The 22,728-nt window shown below is 34.1% G+C and overlaps 1 long non-coding RNA gene across 1 annotated transcript; it reads left to right on the top strand.

Moving 5' to 3' along the window:
* The first annotated feature begins 4,952 nt into the window (after nt 1-4,952).
* LOC149133534 (uncharacterized) lies at nt 4,953-22,683 on the top strand. The gene is made up of 3 exons (XR_016243292.1): nt 4,953-5,541; nt 6,299-6,398; nt 22,344-22,683. It is a non-coding gene; the product is annotated as an uncharacterized LOC149133534 (long non-coding RNA).
* Nucleotides 22,684-22,728: the final 45 nt, after the last annotated feature.

Below are 22,728 nucleotides of genomic sequence, written 5' to 3'. Positions count from 1 at the left end.
ACTAACCAGTGAGAATTCAACCACACCACTGAATGTTCCTTCGTGACCCAAGTTTTTTTCTCTCAAGCTATTTTCTTCTACAGCTTTATACACTGAAATGGAGTTTGTAAATTCTGTCTACAAATTGATTTCTTTGCGTGATATGATATTGTTTCATTTTTATTCTTTAACATTTCATTCTAATGCGACAAAACTATAATATTGTTACATTTTTATCATTCACTTTTATGTGTGTGTTTGCAGGTTCGATACGTACGAGATAGCAAAGGACGTTTTATACCACAACGACGACAGCGTCACATATATGAGGGTATATGTGTCTCTGAGTGTATGTGTGTGCGTGTATGAGTGTGTATGTCTCCCTGACAGGGTGTGTGTTCCCGCGTTAGATACTTATTAAACACACACACACATCTACACATGCATATACACATGTGACGACTGACATGCGTGAATGTATGTCTTTATGTATGCGACATTGTATTTCTGCGACAGATGGCACAACTAGGGTTTGGAGAAGAAGGGGTGAACGACATGCCGATGGCTGTGTGGTGGAGAGAGGCTCATGGGGAGGATAGAGCATCATGGTATGGAGCAGGATTGCACTCAACCAAAAACTTGGAGCAGTGGTCTTCCAGGCCGGGGCACTGGAAAAACCGCTGCTCGCTATATCGACCAAGTGTTGAGGCCTCCTATTTTGTCCTACTGTGCCCATCATCGAAAATCACGTGTACCAACTCGAAAAACACCCGTTCCCATACTGTCAGGTTGACAACAGAGGTCCTCCAATAGCACAACATCGAGACACTGTCATGGCCTGCTCTAAGTCCTGATTTGAACGCCATAGAGCACCTGTGGGACGAAATCCAAAGAAGGCTAAATGACAACTGCAATACAACTCACTGCAAATTTTAACAGAGTGCGGGCTGCTATTACCGTGGCCTTCATCAATCGTTTGGTGCATTCAATGAACAGAAAATGCCTGGCGGTAACCAACGCTAATGGTGGTCACACGAGATACTGACTTCATCTCTTTGGATCCAGGACACTCCGTCATCACATGACAACATGTGACGTACACCATGTTTCAGGAAATTACGTTTTGTCATTAGAAAGAACGGTTTCTTAATTAGCATTCTTCAATCAATGGGATGGCAGTCTGTTAATAATTCAATTGTATTTAGTATGTGTGCGAGGTTTCTTTTATGGTTCAGTTTAAATATACTATATATATGTTTGTGTGTGTGTGTGTGTGTGTGTGTAATATATATACTGTATGCGTGGTGTGTGTGTATCAGTGTGAGTGTGTGTAGCACTGAGTTGTCTAATACACATATCAATAAATTTAGCTTTGTACATGCAGTAAGTTTTGCTATACTTGATGATATTCTAACATTTTACGTAACCATGGATTCCATCTTGGCTATCTACGCTACTGACTAAAAACTATTTAACCTGACACTGTATGTAACATACAAAGCAACTTATATTTTTTTACATTCGTTGATAGCTATGATACAACATGAATTCCCTAGTGATTGTCTCAAATGGAATATGTTTATCTGGGTGAATGTGTAAATAGGATGTGTATACATAGTGATAGTTATTGTTGCTTTGATTCAAGCCAACCCTAACTGAGTAGATCAATGAGCAAAGTTATGCTTACCATGACCACATCTTGTCTTTTTTCCTGACATACTATGGCAAGGACAACTTCATCCACTGCGACTTCCATTTTGTAAGACAGTATGTTTGGATAGAAGAAAGATTCGATTATTTCTATGGGATGAGTGCTATAAGCATGGTTATAGGGGAACCACTAGCAGGTGAAACTGTTTAAGGGGTGCACAGGAGTTGGGACGAAACATTCTACAAACATTCCACTCAGTGTCTTTGCATTTCTGATCTATGTGTTTATGTTGAACGTTTGATATTAGGTTTGTGGCAGATGAAGTTGTCATCAGAATTTATCGTGAAGATCGAACTACTGATTCCTTTGACAAATGAAAGAAGATGGACTTACTCTCTTTGGTGGTAATGGGGAAGAAAGTGTTGTGGTGCACTTATTTGAAGGATTTAAAGATTGAATGTTTCGTTTGAGACCACGTTCTTTTCGTTGTAACTAGATTTTAGAGAGAACATGCAAAAAGTATGCCGGATTAAAATAAATGCTGTGTAACAATATTTATAGGCACAGACGTGAATGTGTGGTAAGAAGCTTGCTTCCCAACCACATGGTTCAGGGTTCAGTTTCACTACGTGGCACTTTGGGCGAGCGTCTTCTACTATAGTCTCAGGCTGACCAATGACTGAAATAAGCAAAAGATAGACACTTATGTTATTTTTTGGTGCGTACTTACATCTCTCTTTGTGGGAAAATAGTCAATATCCTTACAGAAAAGCATGTGTAGTACTTTAGGTGCACCATTTATAAATGAGATGAAAAATACATCCAACAGATGGCATAATGTTTTGAATGACTCTAATTCCAAGCTGTATCACTCAGATCGGCGGTCTTCCCTCTTACATAAATTTTGGTGATGTAGAAAAGGTAGACTTACATGTATGAACAACTCTTAATTTTCATTCAAGGATTGTCCACGCTTGTTCATGTATGTGCAGATGCATTGTCAGGTCAACCATGATTGACGAATATTCCACGATTGTAGGATTATTTTGTGCTACCTGGCGGTTATTTTCAATGCAAAGGTTCTCTGTTATTTTCACATTTTCATCTTCTAAGGCAAGTAGCGTATCATATGAGAAGTAAAGATCTTTTTCTTTGAACAACTGAAGTTTGGTGACGAGGGGAATTTAGAGTACTTTTGGTACGTTTTTTTTTTTATCTCCAAGTATATTTTCTAAGAGCTACTGTAAGACATTCTGTCAGAAAGAATTTTGTGCAGCAACAGTATTTTACTGTTCCTTGTCAGTGAAATCTGATAATCAGAGAAAATGTGGATTGGAAATAAATAATCGAAAATAATGACCAAAACAAATACTCTTTCTTGTATTTAGTCCGAGTCACTTAGCTTTACATCACGTTAATCTTACCTAGTTTATCCTTTACAGGATTGATTCAACATGTATCAAGGTAGTGGGATTAGCACAAGAGACCGAAACCTTAAAATAATGTGCCCAAGCATTGCTTGTCCAGAAACTGTCCAAGTTATCCAAAGATTAAAACCATTAAGAAAATAATATTAAGTTATTTTCCTATAGTCTCATTATTACTTAAAATTATGGTGTTTTATTTTAAGTTTTATTTCTGTTACATTTATTTTACTTTCTTTCATACTATTCTATATATGTTATAATATATGTTTTTTTTAAATATTTTTTTACTATATTCTATCTACTATATATTTATCTTTTACATATTTTGTAACTATATATAGTAATTTTATTCTTAGTTTAGTGTTCATTACTGTACTTACAATGCTAGATATATGTTCTTATATTTTATATTTCATAAATTACATTTCATATCTTATACAATAGCTATATATGTATTTTTGCATAGCTTTTCATTATTTTACTTACATGAAAATATTTTATTTTTGTATTTTCATACTTTATATTTATACATTTAAATGTTATTTTATATTTCATAGTTTATATACTTTCATTTTTACTTACGTTTTCCCTATTTAATTGATTTTCACATTACCTCTTTTTTAGGATGTGTATATTTTATATCAGATAGTTTTATTTTAAAATAGATTTTTTTTATTTTGTTTAATTTATTGTACTTACTTTAAATTGTTTCTTATTTCTATATATTACATTCTTCTTTAGTTTCATTTTAAATTTAGTCTTGATTATTTTACATATTTTCAAATATTACTTTTATACATATATATTTTAATATTTTAATATTTTATATTTATTTTAATCTCTATACCTTATGTGTGTGTGTATGTATATATATCTTTTTCATTTTCATTGTCTATATTTTACATTTATTTTTTTTGTATTTTATATCATATTTTTTTTATATTTCATGTGTTCCATACTTATATATATTTTATATTTTGAATTTCATATATATTTATATTTTTATATTGATTTTTTTATTTCATATATAATTATATTTTTATATTATGTTTGTATGTCATTTATTTTTTATAGAATATACATATATTTTATGTATATATTTATTTTCTATATTTATTCGTATTTTTTCAGCTTATATTATTTACATTACTGTATTAATTTTCTCTTATTTCTTCCTTATTCAGACTGTTCTTATAGGATTTATTTCAATTATGTCAAAATAAATTTTGCTTCTGGCAAAAAGATGTCAGCCAGTCAAAGTTTATTCCTGTGATGTGGCCTATATTTCTACATTCTACATATGTATAGTTATATTGAATAGCCTTTGTGTTTATACGATAATTTGGAATATGTGTGTGTGTGTGTGTGTGTGTGTGTGTGTGTGTGAGAGAGAGAGAGAGAGAGAGAGAGAGAGAGAGAGAGAGGGAGGTAAACATATGTGTTTGTATAATAGTGTGTATCTTTATCTGCGTACGACTATGCAAAACTGTGAGTGTAATCCAGGGAGATTCATGCGTGTATATGTTCATGTTAATAGGGAGAATTTAAATGAGGAAATTTTGCCAGTAATTCTGAATACGCTCACACACTCACACAAATGAACCCACAAACATATATGCACAACTACATATTACAATATAAATGCACTAAATACAACAAGAAAAAAGTGGTGATGATACTACTACTACTAATGATCATGATGATGATGATGATGATGACGATGATGATGATAACAACAATAATAATAATTTTACGACTTGAGGTTATTCACAAAACGTGAAGCAGAATTGGACAGCTTAGTCCAATCTGTGCAGATTTTGCCTAATGATATTAAGATGGAGTTTGGGCTCTCAAAATGTGCAACGATGGTGATGTGACGAGGAAAGTTTGGCAGGACAGAAGTCATATGTTTGCCAAGTGGTGAGATGATGAAGGCAATTCAACCTCAATCCAGATTACTCAAGGCAGATGGAATTAAACACAGCGGCATGAAGGAAAAGACAAAAAGAGTGTAACTACGGCGAATGAGAAAAATACTGGCTTCAAAGCTGAATGCCAGGAACATAATTTCAACAACAAACACGTGCGCAGTCGCAGTAGTTCGGTATGGCACTTGAATCCAGAAGTGGGCAGAGGAGGAGCTAAAGGAGATGGACATGAAGTCAAGAAAGCTCCTAACGATGCATGGAGCCCATCATTCATGTGCAGACACTGATGACCTATACATAAAGAAAGCAACTGGAAGACGGAGACTAATAAGTGTGGAAAACTGTGTATGTATCGAACTCAAGAGCTTAATGCGATACCTAGCCCAAAGAAAGGAAACGTTGCAAGTGAGAGTTAGGAACGAAGAAGTATTGAGAGCAGAGAAAAAAAGGGGAAAACGAAGGTAGAAGTACAAAAAGGACATGAAGAAGAATTACACAACAAGGAGCTACATAATCAATTCCATGTAGTCACAACAGAAGTTGCTAGGAAAAATAGGTGGGATTGTATTATTATTATTATGGTTACTGTATTGGTTACTGTATTGATTGCATTACGTGACGATATCAGCGCAGTCTTTTCTTTTGCACACTACAACAGATGCTTCTTATACCCAGATTTTCTTTTCATTCATTTACACTCTGTCATACAGGCACACTAACATTACTCATCCAGCAGAGTATGCTGGTCGCATTTCTTTCATGCCTGTTCTTAGTTGTCATAGCTCATATTTTAGTGTCATGTAACGTAGCTGTACGTACACATGCGTCATACAATATGCCATCCACTCAAGGAAAAGCCCTTTGTTCCCAACAACGGTAGTAGCTCTCTGAATTTTGTCCAGCCTGTTCCCATTCTACTAACTACGCTTTCATAACTTTCACCTCCACTGCTTATTTGGTCGCCTAGATAACGGAAGCTACCTAGTACTTCTAAGGTTTCCTGCAGACATTTGAAAAAGTATTTTCTCTGTACATTCTTAATGTTTATTCTACTTGCATATCTATCCTTCAGAACAACATCTTCTTTAGTTAACCTTTCCGTGATACTTTTGCACTTCTTATGTCCTGTGTATACTATATGTTGTTTTTACCAACAACTTTCCTACATATCGAGCAGAGTTATCTCCCTGAAGGTATCTGAGACTTGCCTGATTTTTACTTACTAGGACTTTGGTCTTAACTAAATTAATTCTAAGGCCTTTTGATTCCCTACTTTGCTTCCACACCTGAACTTTCTTTTCTTGTTCTGGTAGTGATTCAGCTATAAAAACAAGGTCATCAATGCAGAGGAGCTCCCAAGTGCAGCCAGTCTTGAATTCTTCTGTTATGACCCGGAGGACTATGATAAACAAGGTGGGTGACTGAGAACTAATCTTTGGTTAACAACTACTTGTACACTAAATTCATTGCTATACTCATTGCTAACCTTCACTCTAGTGACAGCATCTAAATTTCTGATCATTCAGAGGATCCTTTGCTCCTAAATCTTTTCTTTCTGGAATGGTTGTCTTCTTGGCAACCTTTTATCCCTAAGTCTGAAGTCATTAACGACTAACCTATGTTAAGGGGTGCCCTCCTCACCTGGGGAGAAATTTGCATTTTTTAGCAGTTATCTATCGCCTTTTCTGGTGAGAATGTAGTCAATCTGGCTTATGTATCCACCAGATTGATAGGTGAACAAGTGACCGGCTGATTCCTGAAGTTAGTATTGCTAATCATGAGGCTATTTGCATCAAGGAAACCTAGCAGCGTAGTTCCCTCCTCATTGCACGAACCAAATCCACGGCCTCCATGCACTCCATGAAAGCTGGTCGGATGCTGCTTGAGATGTCCAATGAAGTCACCAACCACAAAGAAAGGGTCACAGACATTTGTCGACAAGGTAGTCTGCAAAAAAGGTGTCATAAAATTGATCTTTCCATTCCTCTGGTAGTCCTGCTTGAGGAGCATAGGCAGAAATAATAGTTGTGGTTCTGCTTTATAAAACAAGTCTAAGCTTAAATATCCTGTCACACACTCTGAATACCTCGATTGTCTCATCAACCCATTTTTCAGCAAGAATTATACCCACACCACCAGCCCCATCACTGTTGCCTACACATGTTCTTTGCCTGTGAGAAACTTGGCAGAAGCTCCCCTCCACCTTATTTCTTGAATGTAACACACATCTACACGCCTCTATTCCAGCATCTCAACAATATCACCAGACAGACCTACCTTTCAATGTTCCTATGTTTTTATATCCATTCTGGATCACTAAAATATCATACGTTGTCTTAATGAGCAAGCGAGTGTGCCTATACGTACTCACTGAACATGTTATTAATAGCAACCAAATTTCTCTCAAATAAAACCAGAAAACACTTAATGGATAAAATAACTTGGTGTCAAACCTGGTAAAAATACAAAGATGTGGTACTTATAGAAAGAAAGTTGTCGGTCATAGACCAGTTCATTCAGGTATTAATTATAGCTAAATTTCCAAAACAATAAGAATTGATATAAATACGAGTGAAATATTACAAAATTGCAAGAATAAGCTTATTACTGTTGTTTAACTTCAGACCAGCATGGATTAAGCAGACCTATGATCAAAAGAAAAGCATTCTTACCATGGCCATCACTTCATTTGTTTTGGTATTACATGCCTTAATGTATATTATCCAATATGATTTTAAATTTTATCTTTTTAAAGATTTTAGTGTGCAATTGTATGCTCTGTAAATTATATACTCTCTTCTTTAAGATGATTATAATATTAAGATGTTTAGCTGCTGTTCTTTAAAAAACTGTAGTTCACGGAGAAACTCCCTCATTGCCTCATGAGAATAGGGATTCTAGAAAGGCCCTGGCAAGATTGATAGTGAGTAATTACAGGAAGCTTATAGCTACAAAGAAAAGCAAGACTACCATTCTCCAAAAAATTTTGTAATTACATTTGAATAAAAATAAACATTTAAGAATTAATAATTGTTAAGGGATTAATTAAAAAGTGTAGGTATTTGACTTAGAATGACAAATCTTGGGCATATTTTACTAAAATTCCCAACAATTGACATCAACCAATTGGCAGCTCTTCTACAAAAAGATTAATCATTTTCACAGTTGGATATGTTTTTTTTCTATTGTACATGTATTAAAAAAAATCAATTGTTCATTATTTTGAGGAGAAAGAAATGACAAGGTAAGTTTGTGGGGTTATATTCTAAGCTGTTAATTGTTCATCATATTACTTTATTATTTTATGATTTTATTGTCAGGATTTTGTTATCAAAAGCTTTTGTTTGTTTTGCTTTTATTTATTGTTTAACTGGACATAAATTTCACAAGTCATTAATTATACATACAATACTATCAACAATTCAATGATTTATATCCCAAACCAATATAAAATTATCTTATGATGTTATTGAAATATATATATTCATATACATACAATCATACATACATATATACATACATACATATATACATATCAATATATATATATATATATATGAGAATACTCACGCATATATTCGTGTGTGTGTGTGTGAATGCGTGTTTGACTATGTAAAGTTATATATAAGTTCACACATTAGGATAGTTAATGAATTTGAGGAGTAACATTGAATAAAAATGACACAGATTTCTCTCCAAGGCACATTCGAATATCTGCCTCATCATTAAAACATCAAATTGACAAATACACACTGAACATTTTGAGAATAATGAATCATAGCAATATTGACTAAAGAATTAATTCTTCAACCAAATGGAAAGACAACTGACCTGATTTTGCTGTTTGGATCATAAAACAAAACTATTTTTCTAGTGGAAGTCAGCTGTACATTTAACATTGATATGATAAAAAAAATATGGGAGACAGGGCATGTTTGATGCCAATTGTTGAGAAAACTGCAAATCATGTAATAATAAAACAATTTTCATTTAATAGCCAATATTATTAAAGAAAAGTTTAGGTGCAGGAGTGGCTGTGTGGTAAGTAGCTTGCTTACCAACCACATGGTTCCAGATTCAGTCCCACTGCGTGATACCTTGGGCAAGTGTCTTCTACTATAGCCTCAGGCCAACCAAAGCCTTGTGAGTGGATTTGGTAGTCGGAAACTGAAAGAAACCCGTCGTATATATGTATATATATATGTATATATGTTTGTGTGTCTGTGTTTGTCCTCCCACCATCGCTTGACAACCGATGCTGGTGTGTTTACGTAACTTAGCGGTTCAGCAAAAAGAGACCAATAGAATAAGTACTAGGCTTACAAAGAATAAGTCCTGGGGTTGATTTGATTCGACTAAAGGCGGTGCCCCAGTATGGCTGCAGTCAAATGACTGAAATAAGTAAAAGAGTAAAGAGAGTATTAGGTTGTTTCACATGAAATGTCTCACCAATGTCTATAGCAAGAAGTATATCTTGTGCAACGTCCAGTTCATGAACCATATGATTATTTAATTGAAACAATTCTCTAAATATTTTAAGAATATCTAGTTTTAGATAGCTGTTGTCTTTTTTTTTTTTTTAGCATCCAGTGGTTCTTCACAGGTGTCAAGAAAATAAGCCAGGATATATTTAGCATGGCTTTTTTCTGAGATAGGCTGAGCCAAATGGGTGAAAATTTAGTATCGTACTTTAGAGTCCATGGACTTTAAAGCAGTGATTCGCAAAGCAGGCAGTATTGCCCACCTGGGGACGGTGGAAAGTTCCAAGGGGGCATTGAAGAAAAGTGGGGCAATAATGGGGTAGTGATTCATGTAAAAATTGGGGCAATGATGGGGTAGAGATTCATGTAAAAAGTGGAGAAATATAAAAACAGCAAAATAATGGGTTCGTCGTTAGGTTAGGTTTTATTTGTGAAATACAATTGCTTTGAATTTGCTTCAGAAAGAGGTCTATGTTTGTGATGGTTAGTTGGGGAGGAGGCGCTAGGAATGTGACCTGGGTGTCAAGGGGCTGGCAGTCTGAAAAAGTTTGGGAACCACTGCTCTAAAGTATAGGTTCTAACTCTCCGTGAAGGTGAAACTGCTATTGTAAGTTCAGATGTTGTCAAAGAAATGTTTGCTTAACAGATTGTACCTGATATAAATTACTTAAGAATGTTGTGGTGGAAGGCAAAACTGTTAAGGGCTCTAAAATGTGTTTACTGTCACAAAAACACAATCTTGATGTCTTTTCTTTGAACTTGAATACACCACATTTCTTACATTTAAATATATCAAGCAAATACCGGAGTGGATTGGTGTATCATTGACAATATAAGTAAGGGATAACTAGTACAGCTTTCCCTGATCCCTTGCCCTGCATGACCCACCCTCCTATTCATTTCCAACCTTAGCTGCCTTTCTTCTGAATCCGTCTTTGACTGGAGCAATTCAGTAGCATCCCATATTAAATAGGCCTGGTGTGCTAATAGCTTTATCAATCAGACTCACTCTTTTGATCTCATTCTATAATGCTTGAGGGCAGCCAATTTCATTTATACCAATCTTATTTTCTTCTGCAGTCTTTGTTTGCCTTTTCTTTTGGTCAGTATTTTTCTGTGGCATGCAGTCTTTCTCTTCACTATTTTTAAGTTTATCTTGCTCACAATTTCAGTCAATTTGTTTCCTAGCATCCCGTCTTTCCACTGTTTTTGGTTCACTGATTCTTTTTGACTTTTTCTTCAGGAGTTCATAGAAGATTTCTCAGTCAAGAAGCTTGAAAACAATTTTTTTTTTTTTTCTATGGCAACCAGTTATTGTGTTTTTAAGTGGACATGAATGTCTGGTTACAGATAGACACTCATGTAGCTGTTCTATATCATGGCAGAAATTGCAGAATCTAAAATTCTTAAATAATTTCACAGATTGTTTGTTTGTAATTTTACTTGTTCAAAATTAAATCAAACTTTGCACAGACCAAATTTACTTATATATAATATAAAGTTATAGAATTAAAAAAGAAAAAACACTCAAGTAAACCATGCAATGATTTATATAAGGAAAACAAAAAAGTATCTCACATGATATCGATTTCATTTGAATTCTCAACTTTATAAAAGTATTAAAACATTTGCATAAAATTAGCATCAAACATTAACGTTCAAACAAATCAATATCTTTTTTTACACTATCAATATCAATGTTATTTCTTTATACAAATTTAAAATTTGTTAATCTTCCGGCTCGTATTAAAATTTTTTCTAATCCTCATAAAATTGTTCTCTACTTAAAAATAGCTGCTCTTAAACAGAAATTTATATTCATATAAAAATATTTTGAGGCCCTTAAAAAATTTTATGCTCTTACTAAAAACTAAACTTTTTTTTCCAACCCCTCAAGATATGTTCTACTCCTAATCCTTTTATGCATCTCCATAAAAATTTTGTGCCTCCTCGATAATTTTCAGCCCCTCCTAAAATATTTATATTCCCTGTTAATACAAGATTTAGACTGCTAATAAAAGATATTAAATTGTCAGAAAAAATTTTATCAAGTAGTATGTTAAATAATCAAAATAAATTTTAAGGCAGAGGCAATTTTCTAAGCTCCAATGACGAAAAGAAAGTTTGTTTTTGTTTAATTCTTCTTTGAGATGCTTGTTTATGAGTGAAGCAGTACACATGCATAATTTCTAACATACATAAATATATACTTTATTTACATAGAAACATACATATATGCATCTATGCCTACATCTATATGTATATTCATACATACGAGCATATATGCCTGCATCTATACATACTTTCGTACATAATTGCAGATGTGCATGAATTCATACATATATACATACCCGCATACACACACACACACACACACACACACACACACACACACACACACACACACACACACACACACACACACACACACACACACACACACAACAACAACAACACACCTACTCTTCACATATATGGAAAGGTTTGATTGGAAAATATATGTATATATTGTAAGTTATGGTTATGTAGGAAGAAGTGTAATCCTGCATAATGCAAAAGAAAATACTGATAGAATATTCGAGTGAAAATCTCTGTGAAATATAGAGTAGATAGACCAGTTTTAATAATTTGGGACAAGGAAAAGAAATTATGTACAACAATCCATAATTTGTGTATGAACAGCAATGTTACATAGTAGAAGAATGTAGGCTATGAATGTAGAGGGCAGGCAAAGACTGGAAGGATATGAACCTAGCATGCTCCATTTGGATTTGCAAAATCAGTCCACAAGTACAACATGCTAAAACTACACACCCTTCCCTTCCATTGGTCAGTTGAAGCCTAGATTATGTCATGTGACAGCTAGCTGGCACTGGCTGCTGGAGCCTACCGGTGAGTATTTAAAGGGAAATTTGATAGGGTGGCCATTAGCCTGCTGACATTCATTGATGCTGCATCAAAGTAACCAAAGAACAAAAGCCAAATAAAGAATAAAATGCACTCAACACCAAAGCTGAAGGCACCTCTGAAAGCAGGGGCCCCTGCAATGTCAAAAACAGTAGAGGAGTAGGAGCCAAAACTGGACTTGGTTCCTCTTGATCCTTAGCCACTGGATCCTATCAGGGAGCTGTTAAGGCTGCAAACCACGAAACATGGCTGGAATTCCTCCACTGGATTTGTAACTTTAGACTTAAACCTATAATCATTGGAGTGCAACTGGCAATATGCTGTGCTTGATAAGACTTGCCCAGCAAAGTAAAATTCATGTCAATGGTCCCCCCTCCCTCTCCCAAAACCCACCAATGCTTACCACCTATATTCCCCCTACTCACTCCCATTCTCCCTCACATGTCCATCTACCAGCCTGCACAGAACATGCCCCTGTTAGTAGTAGTAGTAGTAGTAGTAGTAGTAGTAGTAGTAGTAGTAGTAGTAGTAGTAGTATCCTCCTAATTTTCATCTCCCGTTTCCTTCATTGTCAATCATATCATCTCATTTACCTGACCCCAACAGATAAATCTCAAAGTCCACCCCAACCCCCCGCATTTGCCACAACCTCAGCTAATTTCTGGAGCTGTCACCTACACTTCTCTCTTCCTTACCTTCCCTACCTGTCATTCAATCAACATTTGCTCTTCTTCATTATATTCACTCTTTCATCATCCATTCCCTATTTCTGATTATGTCTCACTCTCTTATACACTCTTGCATCATCTACACACCCACACTGCCTGTTGTCTTGTCACTACTCACTTCCATCTCATATCTCAAGGGTCCAAACTGGCACCCCATTATTGTTATTTTATAGGTTTTCTAGCCTAACTCAGCTATTCTTACCCTCGCTTCTATAATGTGAATAACCATGAAAGTCCTCTATGGTAAGAAATCATTGGGGTCTCCTCTCTGTCACTGTAACTCTACAAAAGTCTCATATCCTATAAAAGCATTGCAACAACTCATTTTTACCTAAACTTGTATGTACTGCCTTATTCAACATTATTCTGAAAATAAATCAAAGATAAAGACTGCCTTACATTCATATGGTACTGGAACAAATTCCTCCAAATAATACCTGACAGAACTCCTAATCTTGAAGACTGAAAACCCCCAGATTGTGAGAGGCATGAGGTTCTAAAGTACAACTTAAGAAGCCAAGCCCTAAGCTTTGTATGTCTACATGTGTGTGTGTATATGTATGTGTGTGAGTGGTGTGAGTGTGTGAGTGGTGTGTGTGTGTGTGAGTGGTGTGAGTGTGTGAGTGGTGTGTGTGTGTGTGTGTGTGTTTGTATGCATTCAAATGTTCATACACTCTTCTAATATGTACAATATATATACTAACTCTTTCATTCTTGTTATATGCACAATCTACATAAGACTTTATAGATATAATTCTTATATGATGTCAGTCAGTTTAGCGTGATTTATACATATATATGCGTGTGTGTGTATATATATATATATATATATATATATATATATATGTATGTATATATTTATATATGTATATATATATATATATATACAAACACATATATATATATATATATATATATATATTTATTTACTTACACACATATATATATGCACATTTATATACAAGCACATATATACACAGACTGTATACATCTAATTTATGTCTGATGTTGGTAAGTGTGTCAAGTCTATTTCTTGATTAATAAAATAAAGCAATTTAAATTCTATTAATAAAATTGCTTTCTTCAGCCAATTTTATCATAAACAAATTTCTTTGTTGAATTTTCCCACCCACCTTTCCCTTCCCTCTTCCCCCCCCCCTTTCCCCTATCAATCTATCTTTATTTCAGTCCATCTATCACTCTTTCTTTCCATTTTTATTCCATGCTTTCTTTTCCCATTTTTGTTCTTGTTTTCAAATTTAATTTAATTCAGGTCACTTGAATACTACTACTACTACTACTAATAATAATAATAATAATAATAATAATAATACTGCTGCTGCTGCTGCTACTGCTACTACTACTACTACTACTACTACTACTACTTGAATAAGAACCCATTTATGTATGGAAGCAAGGCGTTTGATTTGGTCTACTGTATGCTTCAACTCACTTTATGACATATCCTTGTCTGAACTCATTATCGTTAATTATATGTCTGTGTGTGTTAATTATAGAGATAATTTGCAGACTTTATAAAATGTAGATAAAATTTGGAATCCAAGTTAGCTTAGCCATAGGTAAACTGTGTGAGTATAATCGAATCCATTACATTGTGTAACAAAATTATTTTTGTCTTTTGTCAGTAAGTGTTATTTCCTATTTGTTTCTATCTAGAAATCAAAAGAAATGACTACTATTCCCTTCAAACTTTGCTTTTGTGATCTGGACCTCAATATTATGAAACTGACCTTATTTTCCATTCCATTTCAGACAGATTCAGTGCTGAGTTGCTGAAGCAGAAATATGATGATAGCAAATATTCTGCTCAATACCACAGATTTGCTTGTCAGTTGCTTGATCTTAACCTCTTGAGCATGTCACTTAGTGGTTGACAATATGTGCATCTCTGATCATGGGAAGGAGTAATTAGGGAGCACCATAATCATGTGCTGCAAAGAATTCTTTGGAATTTGAATAAATGTAACAAAAGCAAAGTTTGAAGGGAATATTAGCCATTTTACATACTTTCTAGGAGTAAGCATGGAGGCGCAATGGCCCAGTGGTTAGGGCAGCGGACTCGCGGTCGTAGGATCATGGTTTCGATTCCCAGACCAGGTATTGTGAGTGTTTATTGAGCGAAAACACCTAAAGTTCCACAAGGCTCTGGCAGGGGATGGTGGTGAACCCTGCTGTACTCTATCACCACAACTTTCTCTCACTCTTTCTTCCTGTTTCTGTTGTACCTGTATTTCATAGGGCCAGCCTTGTCACACTCTGTGTCACGCTGAATCGCCCCGAGAATTACGTTAAGGGTACACATGTCTCAGGAGTGCTCAGCCACTTGCGCATTAATTTCTCAAGCAGGCTGTTCTGTTGATCGGATCAACTGGAAACCTCGTCATCGTAACCAATGGAGTGCCAACAACAAAAAGGGGCAAGCAAATAAAGAATAACAATTGCTGCCCAAGAAAAAAAATCATGTTACACAGTGTAATGTTTATAGAAGAGAAATACAAAACAATGCGTCTCTTTCCAATAAGAGATGAAAACTCAATGTTTCATACATTTGTTTTTTACAGAATTTAATTCTCTGTCAATGCTCTCAATACTGTGTATTTGAAAACCATCTAGACTGAAATTCATCTTTCAATTTTCTAATATTATCAACCAGCAAATTAATTCAAAAAAGAAATTATAAAGCTATATTATTTCTTTATGAAATATATATATATATGAATTAGAAAACTAAAGTGCTCTATTTTCTATCAATATTATTGGCAGTGTGCCTGTATTTCTTTCTGTTTATTCATCCCAAATGGGAGATAAGTTTGGACTTATTGGAATTTTCTCTCTTAGTATACAAATTGCATACTAATTTGAGTGTTGCCTATTATATGATAGTGGAGGTGCAATGGCCCAGTGGTTAGGGCAGTGGACTTGCGGTCATAGGATCATGGTTTGTTTCGATTCCCAGACCGGGCGTTGTGAGTATTTATTGAGTGAAAACACCTAAAGCTCCATGAGGCTCCAAGCAGGGTGTGGTGGCGAACCCTGCTGTATTCTTTCACCACAACTTTCTCTCAGTCTTTCTTCCTCATTCTGTTGTACCTGTATTTCAAAGGGCCAGCCCTGTCACACTGTGTCACGCTGAATATCCCCGAGAACTACGTTAAGGGTACACATGTCTGTGGAGGGCTCAGCCACTTGCACGTTAATTTCACGAGCAGGCTGTTTCATTGATTGAATCAACTGGAACCCTAGTTTTAACCAACGAAGTGTCACAATTATATGATAGATAGTGCAGGGAACGTGCTGTTACCACTGAATGTAATAACAAATAAAGCTGACGGATGAACAGTAGTTCTGTTATTAATAACATATTTATTTTTTTAAAATTACATACGACCAAGAAACTTGTTCTAATATTAATTTAACTTTATTTAAAAAGTATTCAGATTTTATGTGGTTGTGGGTGTGATGGTGATCATGATGATGAGGATGATCTATAATATTGGCCCAAACCTGCAATTTTGGCAGTATACTGATGATTAACTGGAATATCTTATTTCACAGGTACCAGTAATATATGAAGATTCTAATTGCCTGTGACTTCTTTACTTAAATAACTTATTTTTATTGCTTTTCTTATCTTTGTTGTTTTTCTTTCTTTTATCAATTTCATAATAATGTTGAGCAGAAATTAAATCTTTTTTACAGAACAAAGATGTGATATTTATGTATATATGTGCATATAAGTGTTTGTGTATATATGTGTATGTGCATGTGTATATACATGTGTGAGCATGTATCTGTTATATGCATGTATGTATTATGCAGAAATAATTGAGAAAAAAAAATTATCAGAACACATTAAAATACTAGTAACAATTTTGAGACAAAAATTGATTCAAAATAATGAGAAACAAAAGAGAAATTTGAATAGCAAAGAAGAAAACAAAAAGAAAAAAACTCACTAAACAATAACAACAACAGCAACAACAATGGCACTGATTGAATTTTAATTTTCTAAATCTACAAAATATTGAAAGTAAACAATATTTAATGTTCTCATTTATATTCTTATATTTCGTGCGAAAATGTTACAGGTGACAAAATACTAAATCATATTTTTCAATTTATCATCAAAGCATACATTATATAAAAAATGATTATCTTTTTTAAAAATCAAACAATACCATTTGACAATAAATTAATTAAATTCAATAAATTCTTAATGTTGTGTGAATAATTAACATCATAATAGCACTTTTAAAGAGAAAATTCTATTTCTTATTAGACATTTATTTATATATTTTTACATTGTCTAGAGAGAATTTAGTAGAAAAATAAATCATTAAATTCAAGTACAAAATAAATAGTAAGTTTATATCGCTGTTGTTTTCAATGATGAATATTCTAGTCTTCAATCATTAGAATTACCTACTCAAGTAACAGTTTTGTTTGTTTAACTAAAGAATCCATTCATTCAATTATAGTACAAGTGGCTGAATATACCACAGATACTTGTGTCCTTAAATTATGAAATATATTCTTTTTCTTGTGGATGTAGTTTTTTTTACACATGATTGTGCTGCATTTGTTAATGTCCATATTTTTGTGTAAGAAATTGGTAAAGGCATGGCCAAGTGGTTATGAATGTCAGAACCATGAAAGCACATGTTCAGTCATACTGTGTGGCACCTTGAATGAGAATCTACCATTAAAGTGATGAGCTGGCAAAGTACTGGTTGAACACTGGGTTTGATGTAATTGACTTATCCCTTCCCCAGAGTTGCTGGCCTTGTGCCAAATTTTGAAACCACAATTATTATTATTATTATTAGTTACTTTTAATCAGCCTGTTAGTTACAATCACTTGCCAAGACACACCCAGGGTCCTAAGGCGAGTGAAGGACAAGAGATGTTATAGTATCACTGAAAGCTTAGGGAGGGGAAGTGCCAGGGCAGTAGTGAAATATCTTCATGCAATACAACAGACATTTAAATTTATAGGGTTTTTCTAAGGATGTGGGTAGTACTTGTCACCACAATCTTCTGGATTTCTCTGAGACATGGTTCTCCTGAGATCTTGTCTAGATGTTTTTGCCATCCCTTTCTTACCATACCTAAGGCACCCACAATAACAAGAAAAAGTTCTCACTTTAAGATGCCACATCTTTTGTATTTCAATTTTCAGGTCCTTATATTTATTTAGTTTGTCAAATTCCTTTATAGGTATATCTTTATCAATGGGAACACTTACATCTATTAGTCTACAAGTATTTTCTTCATTGTCTTTAATGACCATGTCTGGTCGATTTGCCTGGATCGTTCTGTTGGTGTTGAGAGAATTATCATCATCATCATTATTATTATTATTATTATTATTATTATTATTATTATTATTATTATCATTATTATTATTATCAGGTGAGAGATCAGTGCATGCCATCAAAGTGACACTGGGGTAAAATATACGAAGCTCAGTATATCCATCATGATTACCTATCTGATAAGAGTACACCAGGTACATGCGTCACAACTATATGTAATAGTGATCTCATATCAAGATAAACAGCGCATGACCTCGCAGGTGGGGCCCTGTTAGAATTTTCTTCGGGATGAGTTGCCCATGCTGCTCAAAATGAAATCTTTAGTATTATTATCATTGTTGTTATTGACCTTGTCATCAAATAAAAGTAATTGTCAACATCATAATCATCATCATCCTCATCATCATCATTATTGTTCGTAATTATATTTTTTTGAATTAGTGTTTTTATTGATCTATTTGTGTCTTTCTAAATAATTTTGTCTTCTGTGTTTTTCCACTCATAATTTTTAGTTTTCATGATTAAACTCTGAAGTTCATGATGAGGATGACAATGATCATGATGATAATGATTACTATGATGATGGTGGGTGCGGGGAATATTATCTTGTTTGTATCTTTTCTTCTTAAAAATAATGCTTCTACTTGTCATAAGTATTGTTATTTTATTTGCTGCTCTTCTTCTTCTTCTTCTTCTTCTTCTTCTTCTTCTTCTTCTTGGGGATCTTCCCAACTCCTTCTTCAGTTATCTCTCACTCCCCTTTTCTCTTTCCTTCTCTCATCATTTCCATCACTTCTGTCAAGCATATTAGAATGAGAAACCAGTTTTTGAAGAATTTTGTTGCATTTTGAAGAAAGCATCAAAATAATTTTCAGGCAGAGTAAGTGTGGTACTGTATGTAACAATGCTGGTTTTTGAATCATTGAATTACAGGTTCAATTTATTCAATGGACTTCCACACTGTTTTATTTTCCTTATTTCACTTAATTTACCATATTTACCATTTAAAATACCATAATGACTTTGCCAGCTTGTCACTTTAATAATAATAATAATAATAATAATAATAATAATAGAACATCGTAGCCATGTGTTGAGAGGATTTCTTTGGGGTTTGAATAATTCACCTTTGGAAACATGAGTGTTTTGCTCAACAAACTTAAACAACACTTATTCAGGGATCTTTTGAGCGGGATGGGCTACTCGACCTGAAGAAAATTCTAACTCCACCTGCGAGGTCATGCACTGTTTATCTTGATATGAGATCACCATGTCACGCACATATGGTTGTGATGCATGTGCCTGGTGTACCCTTATCAGACGGGTAGTCACAATGGGTATATTGGGCTTTGTATATTTTATCCCAGTGTCACTTTGATGGCATGCATTGCTCTCTCATTCAATAATAATAATAATCATTACATCAACAACAACAACAGTAATAATAATAATAATGTGGAACAAAATCGTGGTCTTGGTTAAAAATAAGGGCAATTAAAAAAAGAAGCAGAGAGCCTAATTGTTGTAGCCCAAGGTCAAGTGATAAAAACAAACAACTTGAGAAAAAGTATATATGGAGAGAATGTGTCAGAAAAATGTAGAGCCTGTGGAACTTGGAACAAGACTGTGGCAACCATTGTGGCAGAATGCCTCAAGTTGGCACGAGAAGAGAATAAAAAATAGAAGCATGACCTGGTTGGAAAAGTTTTACACTGGAACCTTGGCCAGAAATGGGGATTTGAAGTCGGAAACACATGGTTCAGTCATCGAATTAAAAGAGTACTGGAGTCAGAGAAATGGAAGATTTTGTGGGACTTTCTTATTCAAATGGACAAGAACTTATAAAATAATAGACTGGATATAACAATTATAGATAAGGAAAAACAAGTTTGCTTACTAATCAACCCATCATGTCTGTTTTATTCTAGGATTGAAAAGAAAGAAGACAAAAAACAAAAAAAATACAATCCCTTAAAATTTGAAATAGGATGAATTTGGTGTATGAAAACTGTAAAGGTCATGCTTATAATAATCGGTGTGTTGGGACTTTATGATTCAGTGCAGCCATGAGATTGAGAATAGGAAGCCGGACATAGTCTTAATTGAGGAAAAAAACAAACTATGCTGGATCATAGACATAGTATGCCCAGCTGACAACAAGGTATGCGATAAGGAAGAAAGAAAAGTTGAGAGATATGACAGGTTAGCTTCGGAAGTTAAGCAGTTGTGGTCGATGAAAAAGGTAGCAGTAATACCAATAATTGTCGGAGCCCTGGGAACTGAGCAAAAATTTCGAGAATTACGTGGAACAAATAGGGGCTGCAATAAGGGTGGAGCACTTGCAAAAAACAGCACTGCTCAGAACTACTCGAATACTCCGGAAGGTGCTTGAGAAATAAGAGGTGTTACCTTAGCTCACTGGTAGTGAAAAGCTGACACAGTAGAACATCTCCAGTATTAGAAGCTGTGCAAAGGCAACAACAACAACAACAATAATATTTAATAATAATAGTAATAATAATAATAATAATAATAATAATATTAATAATAATAACAATAATAACGGTTTCAAATTTTGTTACAGGGCTAACAATTTGGGTGGGGAATGACTTGATTAGATTGACTCCAGTGCTCAATTGGTGCTTATTTTATCAACCACAAAAGGATGAAAAGCAAAATTGACCTTGGTGGAATTTGAACTCAGAAGATAAGGACGGATGAAACGCCACTATGCATTTTGCTCGACATGCTAACAATTCTGCAAGCTTGCCTGCCTTCTTAATAATAATAATAATAATAATAATAATAATAATAATAATAATAATAATAATAATAATAATAATAATAATAATAATAATAATAATAATAATAATTAATAATAGTGACTATAACAACAACAATAAGAGCAGAATAATAGAAAAGTAATCTGAAATAATATCTGAGATATTAAATGAAAAAAATGAAAAAGAATCATTTTCTAAAGTCCGTCCTAATCAAGGAATTGCCAAAATGTTATAATCAAGTTTACTGGTTGCATTGTTTGGCTGATTTGGTATAATTTTGGCAGGAATTCAGAAAGTTGTGCTGTCTCTTCTTTGTTACCTCGGCCAATTCTCTGGTATATATCTACAGCTTGCCATAAATCGGATGAATAATTAAAATATATATATATAATATGTGTGATATTGTCTGTGTATATAAATATATATATATATATATATATATATATATATACACACATATATATATATATATATACAAACATATATATATATATATATATATATATATATATATAAGTGTTTGTGTGCATGCATGTATATAGACTACAGTTCCATTTTTATTCAAATACAGAGTAGCTTCATTGACAATTGTCCATAATATTGTTCTTTATGTTATTCTCCTACACATTGCTTTTTGAGATTTCAGATTAATTGGGACAAGGATGTGGAGTTGGTCCTCTTCATCACCTAAATGAGTTCAGATGCTGATAATATCAGTTTTTGAAAATACTAGAAGCGAGTCATAACTTTTGTTTAATGATTTTTTCTTAATTGTTTATTTTTGTGCCTGTATTTTTGTATAATTAATTCTGTGTGTAAATTCCCATTGTTTTGCTATTTAATGAATGTAATATCCTCTTCTCCAAACACTACTACTACTACTACCACCACCATCACCACCACCACCACCACAACCACTACTACTACTACTGCTACTACTACTACGACTACCACCATTACTACTGTTGCTGCTGCCTCTGCTGTGGTTGTTGTTGCTACTGTGGCTACTGCTGCTGTTGCTGATCCTGATGACGATGACGATGACAATGATGATGATTATAATGTTGACAAAATCACCTGCTGTATATGGATGACCTCAAAATATATTAAAAAAATGAGACAGACTTGGATTCTGTAATCCAAACTGTGAGAATATTCAGTAAAAACATTGGAATGTTGCTTGGGGTAGATATGTATTCAATACTAACTATGAAGAAAGGCTGGGAGATAAAGGTTGATGGTATAAAATTACTGTGATATTGGATCTGAAAAATCATGTTGTACACAATAAAGAAAGAATACTTTTGGCTGCCACTGATACTTAATCAAGGAGACCTTGCAGAGGAGTTGCAAGAGATTCCAAAGTAATCTGGAGGCCATGGTTGAAGCCAATGGAGATTTTATTGAATAAATTTACTCTTAAGTATTTCAAGATAATCTTATGTTATTTTGGTAAATATATCTGTTAAAATGAGATTCAGTGTTATTTTCATTTTTGCATAATTTAG

The sequence above is a fragment of the Octopus bimaculoides genome, chromosome 10 (genome assembly GCF_046866305.1).
Source record: "Octopus bimaculoides isolate indiv1 chromosome 10, ASM4686630v1, whole genome shotgun sequence".
NCBI classification, from domain to species: Eukaryota; Metazoa; Mollusca; class Cephalopoda; order Octopoda; family Octopodidae; genus Octopus; species Octopus bimaculoides.
The sequence above is the reverse complement of the archived record's forward strand: the minus strand, read 5'-3'. Positions and strand labels throughout refer to the sequence as shown.